This window comes from Grammomys surdaster, unplaced genomic scaffold (assembly GCF_004785775.1).
Source record: "Grammomys surdaster isolate TR1022 unplaced genomic scaffold, NIH_TR_1.0 138, whole genome shotgun sequence".
Lineage (NCBI taxonomy): Eukaryota > Metazoa > Chordata > Mammalia > Rodentia > Muridae > Grammomys > Grammomys surdaster.
The window spans coordinates 8,208,801-8,221,409 of record NW_021604596.1 but is presented as its reverse complement, the minus strand read 5'-3'; positions in this window follow the sequence as shown (position 1 = coordinate 8,221,409).

Below are 12,609 nucleotides of genomic sequence, written 5' to 3'. Positions count from 1 at the left end.
GAGAGAGAGAGAGAGAGAGAGAGAGAGAGAGAGAGAGAGAGAGAGAGGTACAAATCATAGGGAAATCCATCCAAGTGCTTTACATTTTTTTCCCAATTAAATTTCAGGAACTTTTAGCTTCAATTTTTTTTTGGCATACAATAACATTAAAAATAGCATGTAAACTTTAAAACAGACAAAATCATGTAAACAATATACTTGATGGCTTTTTAAAAAATTCTTTCAAAAGCTTGCATCCATATTTTCATTATTAGGAAAGTGTGTGATCACTATTACATAAATTTTATTTTATTTTTATTATATTTATTTCTAGGGATGGAGGAACATACACTTCTGACACTGTGGAAGTCAAGGGACACTTGGCTGGAACTGAGTCCTTCTACAATGTAGATACCAGGGATTGAACTCATATTCTCAGGCCTCGCAGCAATCACCTTTGTCAGCTGAGCCATCTTGCCAGCACTGATCACGGTTATTTGAATTTCCAAGTGTGGAGCTTGTCTGTCAGTTTCAGATGCTTCATTTGGAAGTACAAGTGAAGGCAGTGCTACTGTTCATCAACTATGAAGGGGCTGTAGTGAGCTGTCTTTTATGTACTATGACTTAACCATTTGTCACACAAACTGAAGGACAGAAAACTAGTAAGGCCTAACAAATGGTTTCCTCACACCTTTTGCATGTTGCTGCTGTTCTAAGCACTTAAATGCCATGGTCAAGTTTGAAACATTATTAAACAGGAAAATAGCTGGTTCTGTCTCATAACCTCAAGGCCTTATAACCAATTTTCTAGAAAACAAGTGACATTTTTGATAGGCAGCTTTTAGTCATTAGTGACTGTTGTTCAGGTTTCTGCATGAGTCTTATAGGCAGCTGTAGTCTGGATTCTAAGACCTGGGTTATCACTCCCTCAGTCACAGAGGTAGTTGTATGTTTTAAACTCACTGTCTGTACCACTGGGATCCAGGTAAAGTGATTTATATGGGACAATAGAGAAGTTGGAGCATCCTGCTTGACTCTGAGAGCTTCTCAGAAAAGGAAATCCAGAGAATGACTGTGTATATTTCCAGCAACAGGGGTAGGTATGCTGGAACTCAGCCGGGGTACCTAACAGCCCAAGCACTTCCACTGGAGTCCATCTGAGCACTGCTGTGGAACTGGAACCCTGTTCCTATCCTTCACCCAGTAAGATCTAACTACAGTGTGTTATGAATGGACACTTTCCTGTGGTGCTTTCAGAGTTACTGGTGACTCAGTCTGTGATTCATACTTTAATCATACTTGCTAGTCTAGCCTTCTCCCATGCCACATTAACCCAGGTACCTGAGACATTAGAAATGGTTTGGCTTTGAAACAGATTTACTGATGGTTTTGAACTTCTGTTTGTACACTATTCGACTCCAACAATAATAAGTGAACCAGATTCCATGCATAAGGCAGACTTCGAAAGGTAAGCTCTCCAAATCGGCAAGTGGAAAGTCTCATCTGAAATTTCACTGCACCGAAATGGACCCTTTCCAGAGACTTCCACTTGTGCAGTACGTGGCATTGTTGGCTGCACAGATATTATTGGCTGAACACACCCCCTGGCACTGGCCGGAATATTGGCACGGTGAACTGTCTCTGTTTGTTTTCTTCATACAGCGGTGAGGAGGGAAGCTGAGTGTTTCGATTCAAGAGTGACTAGATAGTGCAGGTGGGTAGCAGGTGCAGTGTTGGGAATCTGCCCCAAGCCTTTGCCTTGTCCCAGATGGATGCCTCCAGCAGTGTTTCTGTGAATGTATTATTTTTCAGTTGCTGAGAACAAACCTTTCTTTAAGCTTAACTTTTATTTCTTAACTAGGTAGATAAATACCTATATGTGTGTATGTGTTTGTACATGCCATGTGTGCAAGTGTCCTTGGAGATGAAAAGAAGTTGATGAATCCCCTGCAACTGGAGTCAGTCCACTGAGCTGGAGACCAAATTCAGATCCTCTGCAAGAACTGCATGTGTCCTTAACCACTGAGCAATCTCTTTGGACCCCTGAGAACAGATCTATGCCTAGAAGAAGCAAATCTCCTAAGACTACCATGACGCTTGTGGGAAAAATGACTAAGCTATGAACAACTGTAGACTTTGGCCATTCCTTGAATAAGAGAGTACAGGGCATTGCCCCTGTTGACATCTCCAGCTAGGCATTGCCTGGTCTCGAAGGAATTCCCTTACAGGAAGATTCACAGCATTCTGTTTCATTCTTATACCGGGTCTATGACTTCCAACATGAAAATGAAGAACAAAAGTAAACAAACAAACTAACAAACAAACAAACAGACAAAGCCCCAGTTATCATGGCACATGCCTTTAATTCCAGAAGTCTGGAGGCAGTATCAAGCAATCTCTGAAAGTTCAAGGACAACCGGACATTAAAAAACAAAATAGGTAATAATAACTTTTTCAAGAGCATGATTTTTTTCTAAAAATCATTCACCGTGATTAAATATATGTAAAGTTTGCCATCCTTACCATGCCCACCTCACAGCCTGGAAACAACTGCTCTGTTTTCTGCCCAGACTTCAACAACCTGGGCTCCTCAGATGAGGGGAGCACACGTGGCCCCATTGTGTCTAATTTATCTCTCTTATATCAGTCTTTGTCACCAGAGGCAAAGAAGACATGTTTTAAAGTCATCTGTATCAACATTCAGTTTCTTTTTCTTTTTTTCTTTTTTTTCGAGACAGGGTTTCTCTGTGTAGCCCTGGCTGTCCTGGAACTCACTCTGTAGACCAGGCTGGCCTCGAACTCAGAAATAGCCTGCCTCTGCCTCCCAAGTGCTGGGATTAAAGGCGTGCGCCACCACTGCCCGGCTAACACTCAATTTCTTAAAGATATTTTTAACACATGCATTTATTTGATTAATATTTATTTATCTACTTGTTTATTTGGGGGAGATGCACTTCCTGTGGCCTATGAGGAGGTCAGAGGACCATCTGCAGGGCTTAGTTATGTCCTTCTACTATCTGGGTCCCAGCAATGGAGCTCAGATCATCAGGCTTTTCAGTCAGTGCTGTTTAGTACGGAGCCACTGTGCTATCCCCCACACTCAGTTTTGAAGCAATTAAGTCACTAATATACACTTCTACCAGCAGGGAAAAAATTAGGATTAGGTCCTGATGTGGGAAGGATTGTTAATTCTGCTTATTTACAGAACTTAAGAGGTGATGAAACAGGTAAGAGCACATGCTGCTCTTCCAGAGGACCAGAGTGTGATTTCCAGGAGCCTCATCAGGTGGGCTCACAAGCACAGGTGATTCCTGCTCCAGGGAATGTGATGCTCTCTTCTGGCCTCTGTGGGCACGTGTTCCTGTATTCATAAATTCAGAAGCATACACACACACACACCCCACATCTAAATAAAATAAATCATTAAAAGGTATTGCTATCATGCTTATACCTCACAATGGTCTACCCTCCATTTTGTCATCAGACTGGTTGATATAATGACATCACCACGTGACTGAATTACAGAATCTTCCATGGGCATACAATTTTTTCACAGGGGCTGGAGAGATGGCTCAGTGGTTAAGAGGACTGACTGCTCTTCCCGAGGTCCTGAGATCAATTTCCAGCTACCACATGGTGGCTTACAACCACCTGTAATGGGATCTGATGCCCTCTTCTGGTGTGTCTGAGGACAGCAACAGTATATTTTTATTCACATACATAAAATAAATAAATTGGAAAAAAAAAGTTTAAAAAAATGTTCTTTCAGGCTGTCTCCAATACATGCATCTCTCCTCCTGCCTTTGATCACTGTCACAATGAACAAACACTAAATATAAATATGTATTTTGAAGTCATTTGAAAGCTGTGGTCTACATAGCAGGCCAGTGAGACTCTGTCTCCAAAAAAAAGACATTTGAACCCTCATTTTTTAAAGAAGATACTTTTATTGCGTTTTTTAAAAAGGAGTGTCTTTATACCTCTGCGTGCAATGTGTGATTCTCAGAGTTCATATTGCTACATCGTTAGACTTTTCTTTTTCGTCTTCTTTTTTATAGTATTGGGAGTTGGACCCAGGACCTTGAACAAGCTAGGCAAGGGCTGTGCCATCAACTGTTTCCAGCCCTAGCTAGCTACAGTCCCATGTTAAACAGGTTGTGTATGATATGAAATGCATCAGTCTTCACTGTCCATGCTTGTCCAAGACAGCATCTCTTGCTGTTCACAACTGTATCTTCCAGAGTAGCTTTCAGGACTTCCCTCTCCCCATAGACACCAGTACATCATGGGTTCTGGATTCTGTGTTCAGGTTTTTGTGCAAATGAAGCAAGCACTTTATTGAGTCTTCTCCACAACCTTAAAATAGCTATGGTTCTTTTTTGTATTTCCTTGTATGGGATCTCATATGATAGAATTGGGCCTCAAAATCTATGTAGCTGAGGATAATCTTGAATGTTGGGGTCACAGACATATAACCTGATTTATGTGGTTCTAGGAATAGATCCCAAGGTCTTGTGAATCTTAAGCAAGGCCTCTAGTAACTGAACTATATCCTCCACCCCCATTCTAATAGTCCTTACTCGATAAAGCGGTGATTGTCAACCTGTGGGTCACAATTGCCTTGGGGTCGAATATCAGATATTCTCTACATTAGATATTTACATCAAGATTCGTGACAGTAGCAAAATTACAGTAATAACAAAATAATTTTGTTGTGGGGATCACTACAACATGAGGAACTGTATTAGTAGCATTAGGAGAGACCCTCTGACTCAGAGTTCTAAGTGATACTGTCGGGAATGCAGGATGCCTTGAAACTGTCCAGTGTGCCTCCAGTTTTGTTTGTTGTGAAGATGTCTCAGGATGGTTTGGAAGAGAAACAAGGGAAGGCTACCCCGTTTAGGGTGGAGTTTGACTGGGCATGGAAAGAGAGGGTGGAGATTATTGTTTGCTTCCAGGTCCAAAGTGTGTCCTTCCTGGACCAGCTGACAACCTGCTACAGATCCTGGCAAAGGCAGGAAAGAATGTTTTAAGGAAAGTATCAAGCCCCGTGGTGGCTTAAAGAAGCTAATTCAAACAAATAGCTCCACATCCACCACAGAGAAGTCAGCCCTGGAGTGTTGCCCACTCATGAATGATTAAACCTAACAGAAGAAGGAGACCCACAGTCTCTGCAGCTGGAGCATTGTTGAACAGGAAGAAAACAGAGGCAAAAGAGCATCTGGCTAGGAGTCAGAGTGGCCACTTCCTTTGCAGGAGACTGCATCTCGTTCTCAAGTACGCACTGACATTCATTCTGTCAGTGTGCTTAGACAAGGACAAAACAAAATCATTGTTTCAGCAAAGGGCAGACATATTATTTTTATACTACATATATTTTAACATTTGTTAGTAAGTTTTTTCTCTATCCATCAGCTTGTTAACTGAGAGAAAGTGGGCATTGCTGAGAGGAAGTGTTGGTTTTGCTAGATAAACAAAAGGAGACAGGGAGCGGAGGAGACCGACACCCTAGCTACACTGTTTATATGTCTCCGGCTCTTGCTCCCATTCCATTGTAAAGACAAAGTTTCCGTGCACCAGAGCACACCAGCTGCAGAAAAAGCTCTCAGCTGTCCTGTTTATTATTCTTTTTTTGGAGACAGGGTCTCCTGTATCTTAGGATGGACTTGATCTCACTACATAGCAGAGGATAACAGTGAACTCCTGATCTCTCTGCCTTGTTTTCTATGGTACTGGAGATTAAACCTCGACTTCATGTATTCTAGGCAAATACTGCTAAAATTATAATGGGAAAAAAAAGAAACAAAACCAAAACAAAACATGGTGTTTCATTTTTAGACCAGTGAGTTTAGCTTTACTCAGAAAGGAGGGGTGCCCTTGATGGGGAGTGCCAGGTGTAAATGAGGGACCAATGGGGTTTCTTTCCTTTCCTAGGATGTCCTTCCTTTGGGAGAAATTTTCTGAGCACCGTGGCTCCCTGGTGGTAGGCTTAGAGGCCAGTATCTCCAGGCATGGGTGTGTTGAAAACTTGTCTTACAGGTCCTTCACTCAGAAGACTGAGGGGTGACTCACCACCTGACTTTTCCTTTCATGTTGGAAATAGAGAAAGATGAAGACAAGAAACAAAGATATAAATAGTGACAGAGTTTATTTGATAGGGAGGGAAGAAGAGAGGGCTGGGGGTAGAGGGAAGGCATGAAGGAAAGAGAAGAAAGGGAGAAGAAGGAGGAACAAAAAAAGAAGAGGGAGGAGAAGAAAAAGGAAGAAGAAAGGGTAGAAGGGAGACTGTAGATGAGAGGAAGGAGAGGAAATAGTGGAAGTATAGGGAGAAAGGGAGGAGGAGGAAGAGAAGGAAGGGGAGGAGAAGGAAGAAGAAGAGGAGGAAGAGAGGGGAGGGGTTTCCAGATTCTTTTTCAGGTACTGCTTGACTCCTGGATACTCACAGTAGTTTAGGAAGAATGAACTAGCCAATAATGGTGGTGCACACTTTTAAACCCAGCACTTGGTAGGCAGAGGTTGAAGGATCTCTGGGAATTTGAGGTCAGCATTCTGGGATTGCCAGGACTCCATAGAAAGACTGTTTCAAAAAAGAAAGCAAAGCAAACAAAAAAGAATGAAATAACTCTTCCACCCTTGCAGACCAATACCCTGCCACAGAATTTGCTCCTGCTAATCTTTTCTTCCTGCCTTTCCAGAGATGGAGAGGTGGCTAAGGGGTTACAAGTAAGAAATAAACCGTGGTCCACTCATGTTCTCTAATATAAGACCAAGTGAGTTAGCGTTAAAATAGCATTAGGCTAGCAAAGTGGCTTAGTGGATAAAACTCTTGCCAAGCAAGCATGAGCCCCAGAGTTCAGTTCCCCAAATCACACAAAAGCCAAGTGGGTGTAGCTGCCTGTAATCCCAATGGAGGATGGACATAGGGACTCCCTAAGGCAAGTGGCTAGCCATACTGCCCTAAATACTAGCTCCAGGTTCTGCTGGAGACCCTACCTCATTGAATAAGGTAGACTGCAATCCAAAAAGACTACTAACACCAACCTTGTCACCTTATTCATATGTGCAACTACACATATATGAACATGCATCTATATACAACCACATACACACACACATATATATATGCAATACACATATACAACCACCCCTAATTGCAACAGCAACCATTTCTTCTCATCCAGGTATGAGGTGCCTACCTGTAGTTGCAGAAGTTTATTTTAGACCACCTTGACTATATAGTAAGACCCTGTCTTAGTTCAGATTTTACTGTTGTAAACAGGCCTAGGCACCTCTTATAAGGACAATATTTCATTGAGGCTGGCTTATAGGTTTAGAGTTTTAATCCATTATCATCAAGGTGACAGCATGGCAGCATCCAGGCTGGCATGATGCAGGAGGAGCTGAGAGTTCTACATCTTGTTTCAAAGGCAAACAGGAAAAGACTGGCTTCCAGGGAGATAGGATTTCAAGCCCAATCCTTCAGTGGCCTCTCTGATTAACAGACGGAGTCCAAACTCCTAGGTGTGCCAACCTGCTGGCTGGTCTCTCCAGCACTGTTGACTGTCCTGTCTTTTTTCTGGAGACAGGCTGCAGTTAAGCTTTAGTGCTTAAAAGGCACTGTATGGGCTGGTGAGAGGAATCTTGAAGGTGGTCAAGAGGTTGCCAAGAAGCCAGTTTCCATTGGGGTGAGGAGTTACATGTCTGAATTCCAGGTCTTGGGAGGTGAAGGCAAGAAAGACGACGAGTTCTTGGGCAGATGAGTTCTTGGGCAGACTCAATTTCATAGCTCAGTTAGCCCAGGCTGAAACAAAACAAAACAAAATGTTTTCTATTTTATGGTGTGTGTGTGTGTGTGTGTGTGTGTGTGTGTGTGTGTGAATGTCTGTATCCAGTATCACACGCAGGACTTTGTGCATCTTTTTTTGTTTGTTTGTTTTTTTGTTTTTAGAGACAGGGTTTCTCTGTGTAGTCCTGGCTGTCCTGGAACTCACTCTGCAGACCAGGCTGGCCTCAAACTCAGAAATCCGGCTGCCTCTGCCTCCCAAGTGCTGGGATTAAAGGTGTGCGCCACCACTGCCTGGCATCTATTTTATGTTTTAACTTTGAAGATTGTCCTTAACAATCATAAAAGCTTGTTGTGAGTAATGAACACAAGTGTGATACTAGAGGGTGCGGAAGGGTCTGCTGCAGAGCCTTGTTCATGGCTCTCTCTACACAACAAGTTCTGCTGTGTTGTCCAAGAAAACCATGGGATCCCGCGGCACTGCCGCTCTGTGTGGCACGTTTAAGGAAGAAAGGTCTGCAGTGAAGGCTGTCTTCTGAATAAGAGAGGTACACAAGTTTTTTTTTTTTTTCATTTTTTTAAAGGTGTGTGTGTGTGTTCCCTTAGAGACTGGAAATGGAGATCAGATACATGGAACTGGGGTTACAGGGAGTTGTGAACCATCCAATATGGCTGCTGGGAAGTGAATTAGATTCCTCTAAAACAGTGTAAAGTACTCTTAACTGCTGAGCTGTCTCACTAGCCCCTGCGGGATATTTTCAATGACATACCCATATCAGGTGAAGCTCAAATGATGTCACTACTTGCTGAATGAGTACAGATCTGACAACAGATCTTTCATTTTTAGATAAAGCCTCAGTATGTAGCCCTAGCTAGCCTGGAACTCACTATGTATACCAGGCTGGGCTCAAATGCAGACATCTGCCTGCCTCTGCCTCCTGAGTGCTGGGATTAAAGGCGTGTTCCACCACATTCATCTATAGTGTTCTTTGTACATTAGAATCCATGTACTGGCTTACTTTATTCATTGTTGCTTTTAAGTCAAAGACAAAGACAGCATCTTGTTCATATCAGACAGATTCAACAAGCACCTCCTGAAAGAAGAAGCAAAAGTAAAATTTGGTTTTGTCCTTCCTGGCCCAGAAAGAATTGTATCCACTGTCACAGCGGGTACCCCAAACCCACCAAACTCTTACATAAGTGGAAGAAAAATTAAGAGTATAGAGTAATTATGATATTCCTCTACATGTAACTTGACTCCAGTGTTATATTTCAAAGACTATACTTGTCCCCCAAGGAATCTGCTGGAAAATGTGTCTGCCCTCCCTTTCCAGAACTTTATTGAGGTTAAAGCGTAGAGAGTTTTCAAATAAGGCAAAAGAAACCTGGTGATTACATTTTGGTTGATGTATCATCAGAACTAAAAATAGGATGGAAAGATGGGGAATCGTTACTGGAAGCTCCATCCACGGCGTGCTCAAAGATTACAGACGAGGCAGAATGGTGGCAAGCATTCAACTTGCAACCACACGGGCAAGTTCCGAAGCACATAGAATCTCAAGGGGTCAATTTCTCAGGTCTGAACTTACCAGGTGTTCTTGTCTGGTTTTGTTTGTCTGGTTTTGTTTATCTGGTTTTGTGGGTTTTTTTAAAAGCATGTTTTAATGAAGCCCAGGCTGACTTCAAACTCACCATGATACTGAACTCACAGTTCTTCTGCCACTACCTTCTGAATTCTGAGGCTACGGGCATGTGACACTATAGCCAGCCTTGTCATTCACTTTGACTCTGTCCTTTGGTTTTGGCTGCCCCCTTTCCTGGGACTATAAGACAGAAGGTATGTGTATGAGTTCAGCATACCTTGAAAAACAGGACAAAGCCTTAAATACAATGTTTGGCTTTATCGGTGAGACTAGTTTTCAGGTCTACCTATAACATGCAAACTACCTCCTCATATGAGGTAACCAAGATATGAGATGGAACGGAGTTGACTTGTCTGTTGGGACTTGGACAAAGAGTGAGAGACACTAAATATGTTTAATTAAATTCTGTCCCCCATGTGAAGATAGAACTAGATATTTCTTTATTTTATGTACGCAAATATGTGCTGGCTGGGTTTTTGTGCACAGTATGTGCAGGTACCCGAAGGCCAGAGAAAGGTATCAGGTTTTCTGGAACTGGAGTTACATATGGTAATTGTTGTCAGCCTGCTGTAGGTTCGAGGAAGTGAACCTAGATTTTCTGGAAGAACCGTAAGCACTTGTGACCCCTGCACCATTTAGCCACTAATAAGACCAGGGAGTGTGCAAATTGAGAGGCTGGCTTTATGCAACAAAGCCAGACTGCAGGAATACAGGTATAGATTTTTATTTCATGTTCTTACTTGCTTACATTTCATTATGAGAACAATTTTCTTAACCACAGAGGTCACAGCAACTTGTTCACTTCACTGGTTGGGAGGGTAGCTCATTCATGGTCCAGCTTCAACCTAGCTTTTCTCTACTTCAAATAACTAAACACTTGAAGATGAGGATTTCTCTTTTGGCTTTTATGGAGGTCCTGGTTTTACTTTCTGGTAGCACACCAAGTTTATCATAGACATCTTTTTTGTTTGGTTTCATGTAGCTCAGGCTTTTCTCAAATGTGCTCTGTATCTGAGGATGACCTTGAATTCCAGCCCTTCCCTCCTCAGTGCTGAGATGACAGGCCACATGCATGATATTCTTATGAATAATCATCTCTTCACAAGGAAAACAAAGCATCATGTCTGAAGCCTTATAGTCCTGAATCTTTCAGAAGCCTTCCCAGTCATCCTTAATAATATTGTCTCCTCTAGCCTTGTCTTATGTTCCCTGGCTTCATGGGCTACTACACACACAGACACACACAGACATACAAAGAACACACACACACACACACACACACCCTATTGGTTGATCTGATCCCAGCAGGGACCAGTAAGATGAATGTAGAGTTCTTAAATCATTAGGACATTAGGACAGTGGTTGATCCTGAGACCAACTGTGAAATTTGCTGTTACTGTTGTTTATTTTATGTGTATGTGTGTTGTGTCTATATATGTGTATGTCTGTGTATGCTATGCACACAGTGTCCACGGAGATCAAAAGAAGGTAACAGATTTCCCGAACTAGTATTACACATGGTTTTGAGTTACTATTCAGGTGCTGGGAATCAAACCCTGGTCCTCAAGAAGAGCAGCTAGTGCTCTTAACTGCTGAGTAATCTTTCCAGGCCCAACTGTGAAGTTTTAAACCTTCCTTTTCCAGCTAGCCAAGTACATAATTTCTCTATGATTCTCTTTATAGGTTGGCTCTCCACATTTCACCCCTCACCTTGGAAACACTGTCTGCTCACTCTCCCTGTTCCCCAAAGGGTGTGCTAAAATACATCCAACTAATGAAAAGTAACATTCTGAGTTGGGTATGGTCCTACACACCTGTAATTCCAGCACTCCGGTGGTTGAGGTAGGGGGATTAGGAGTTTAAGGTCATCCTTAGCTACACAGGAAGACTAAAGGCAGGCCAAGACTTTTCACAGGGCTTTTCCATTTGGTAAAGAGGAAGAAACACAGACTAAAAACAGATTTGCCCTATTTATTTTCTGATGTGTAAGAAAATTGCCCTCCCACACACCACACTGGAGGCTGTTCAAAGTCGTCTCCCCCTGCCTCACCTCACACTGAACTTCTGAAGGAGCTGAGCCAGGCCTCCAGGTTCAGTCTGCCTTTGAGATTTTCCCTTTACCTATGTACTAAGTTCCAAGTGGACTTCTGTCCTGAAAGTCTCCGTGCTCAGACAGATATCCAAACAATGTGCTTTCTGAACATCTCAAATGCCTACGCACTAACCACAGCTGTTTGTTTATTCCATTCCAGCAGTGACAAACACAGTCACTATTTCTTGCCTTTTAAGGTAGCAATGCAGTTTAATACTGGCAGCGGAAGGGAGGTGGACAGGGAACAAGCCATCCTTATGCAAGAAAGAAAAACTACAAGCCATCACAGCACTCTGTTCTTTGAATGTTCCTATCGAAGAAGCAATCACAGTTTATACAATGTATGAAGGAATGGGAGCAACACCATGGCAGACAACGTAGCCAAATGATGGATGGGAGGTGTGGGGATGCAGTAGATGCTTTGTACATGTGTAGGGGCGAGAGGCTGATTCTTGGTGTCTCCCCTAATTTCTTCTATACCTCATTGTTTGAGATTGGGTCTCTCATTGGCCTGGAACTCACTGATTGGCTACAATGGCTGACCATCCTACTGCCTTGGCCTTCCAGCTCTGGGATTATAGACACACAATGACTGTCATGCCTGGCTTTTTGTGGGGAGCTGGAGATTTGAACTCAGATGCTGGCACTTATATAACAGGAACTTTACTCACTGAACAGTCTCCATGGCTCCCTGGTGAACATTTATTTATAAGGAAACTTTCTTTTAGTTTTTAATTTTGAAGGTTTGTTTGTTTGTATTTGATGTATTGGGGTGTGTTCTGACTGCATAGATGTCTGTATATTATGTGTGCTTATGCTTGTGGAAGTCAGAAGAGGACGCTATAGCCCCAAGGACTGGAGTTACACATGGTTGTGAGCCACCAAGTAGGGGTTGTAGTTTGAACCCAGTTTCTCTGGAAGAGCAACAAGTGTTCTCACCTGCTGAACCGTCTTCCTAGCCCCGATGTGAAGCTCTTGAAGCCATCAAGTAGAATGCTTCATTACTACACACTTTGTTTTGACTGTGGCATAAGCTATTTGTCATTGTACAAAAATTTCCTTCCTAGAGAAGTGCCCTCTTTACTTTTGTTTTATTTTTAAAACCATATGAG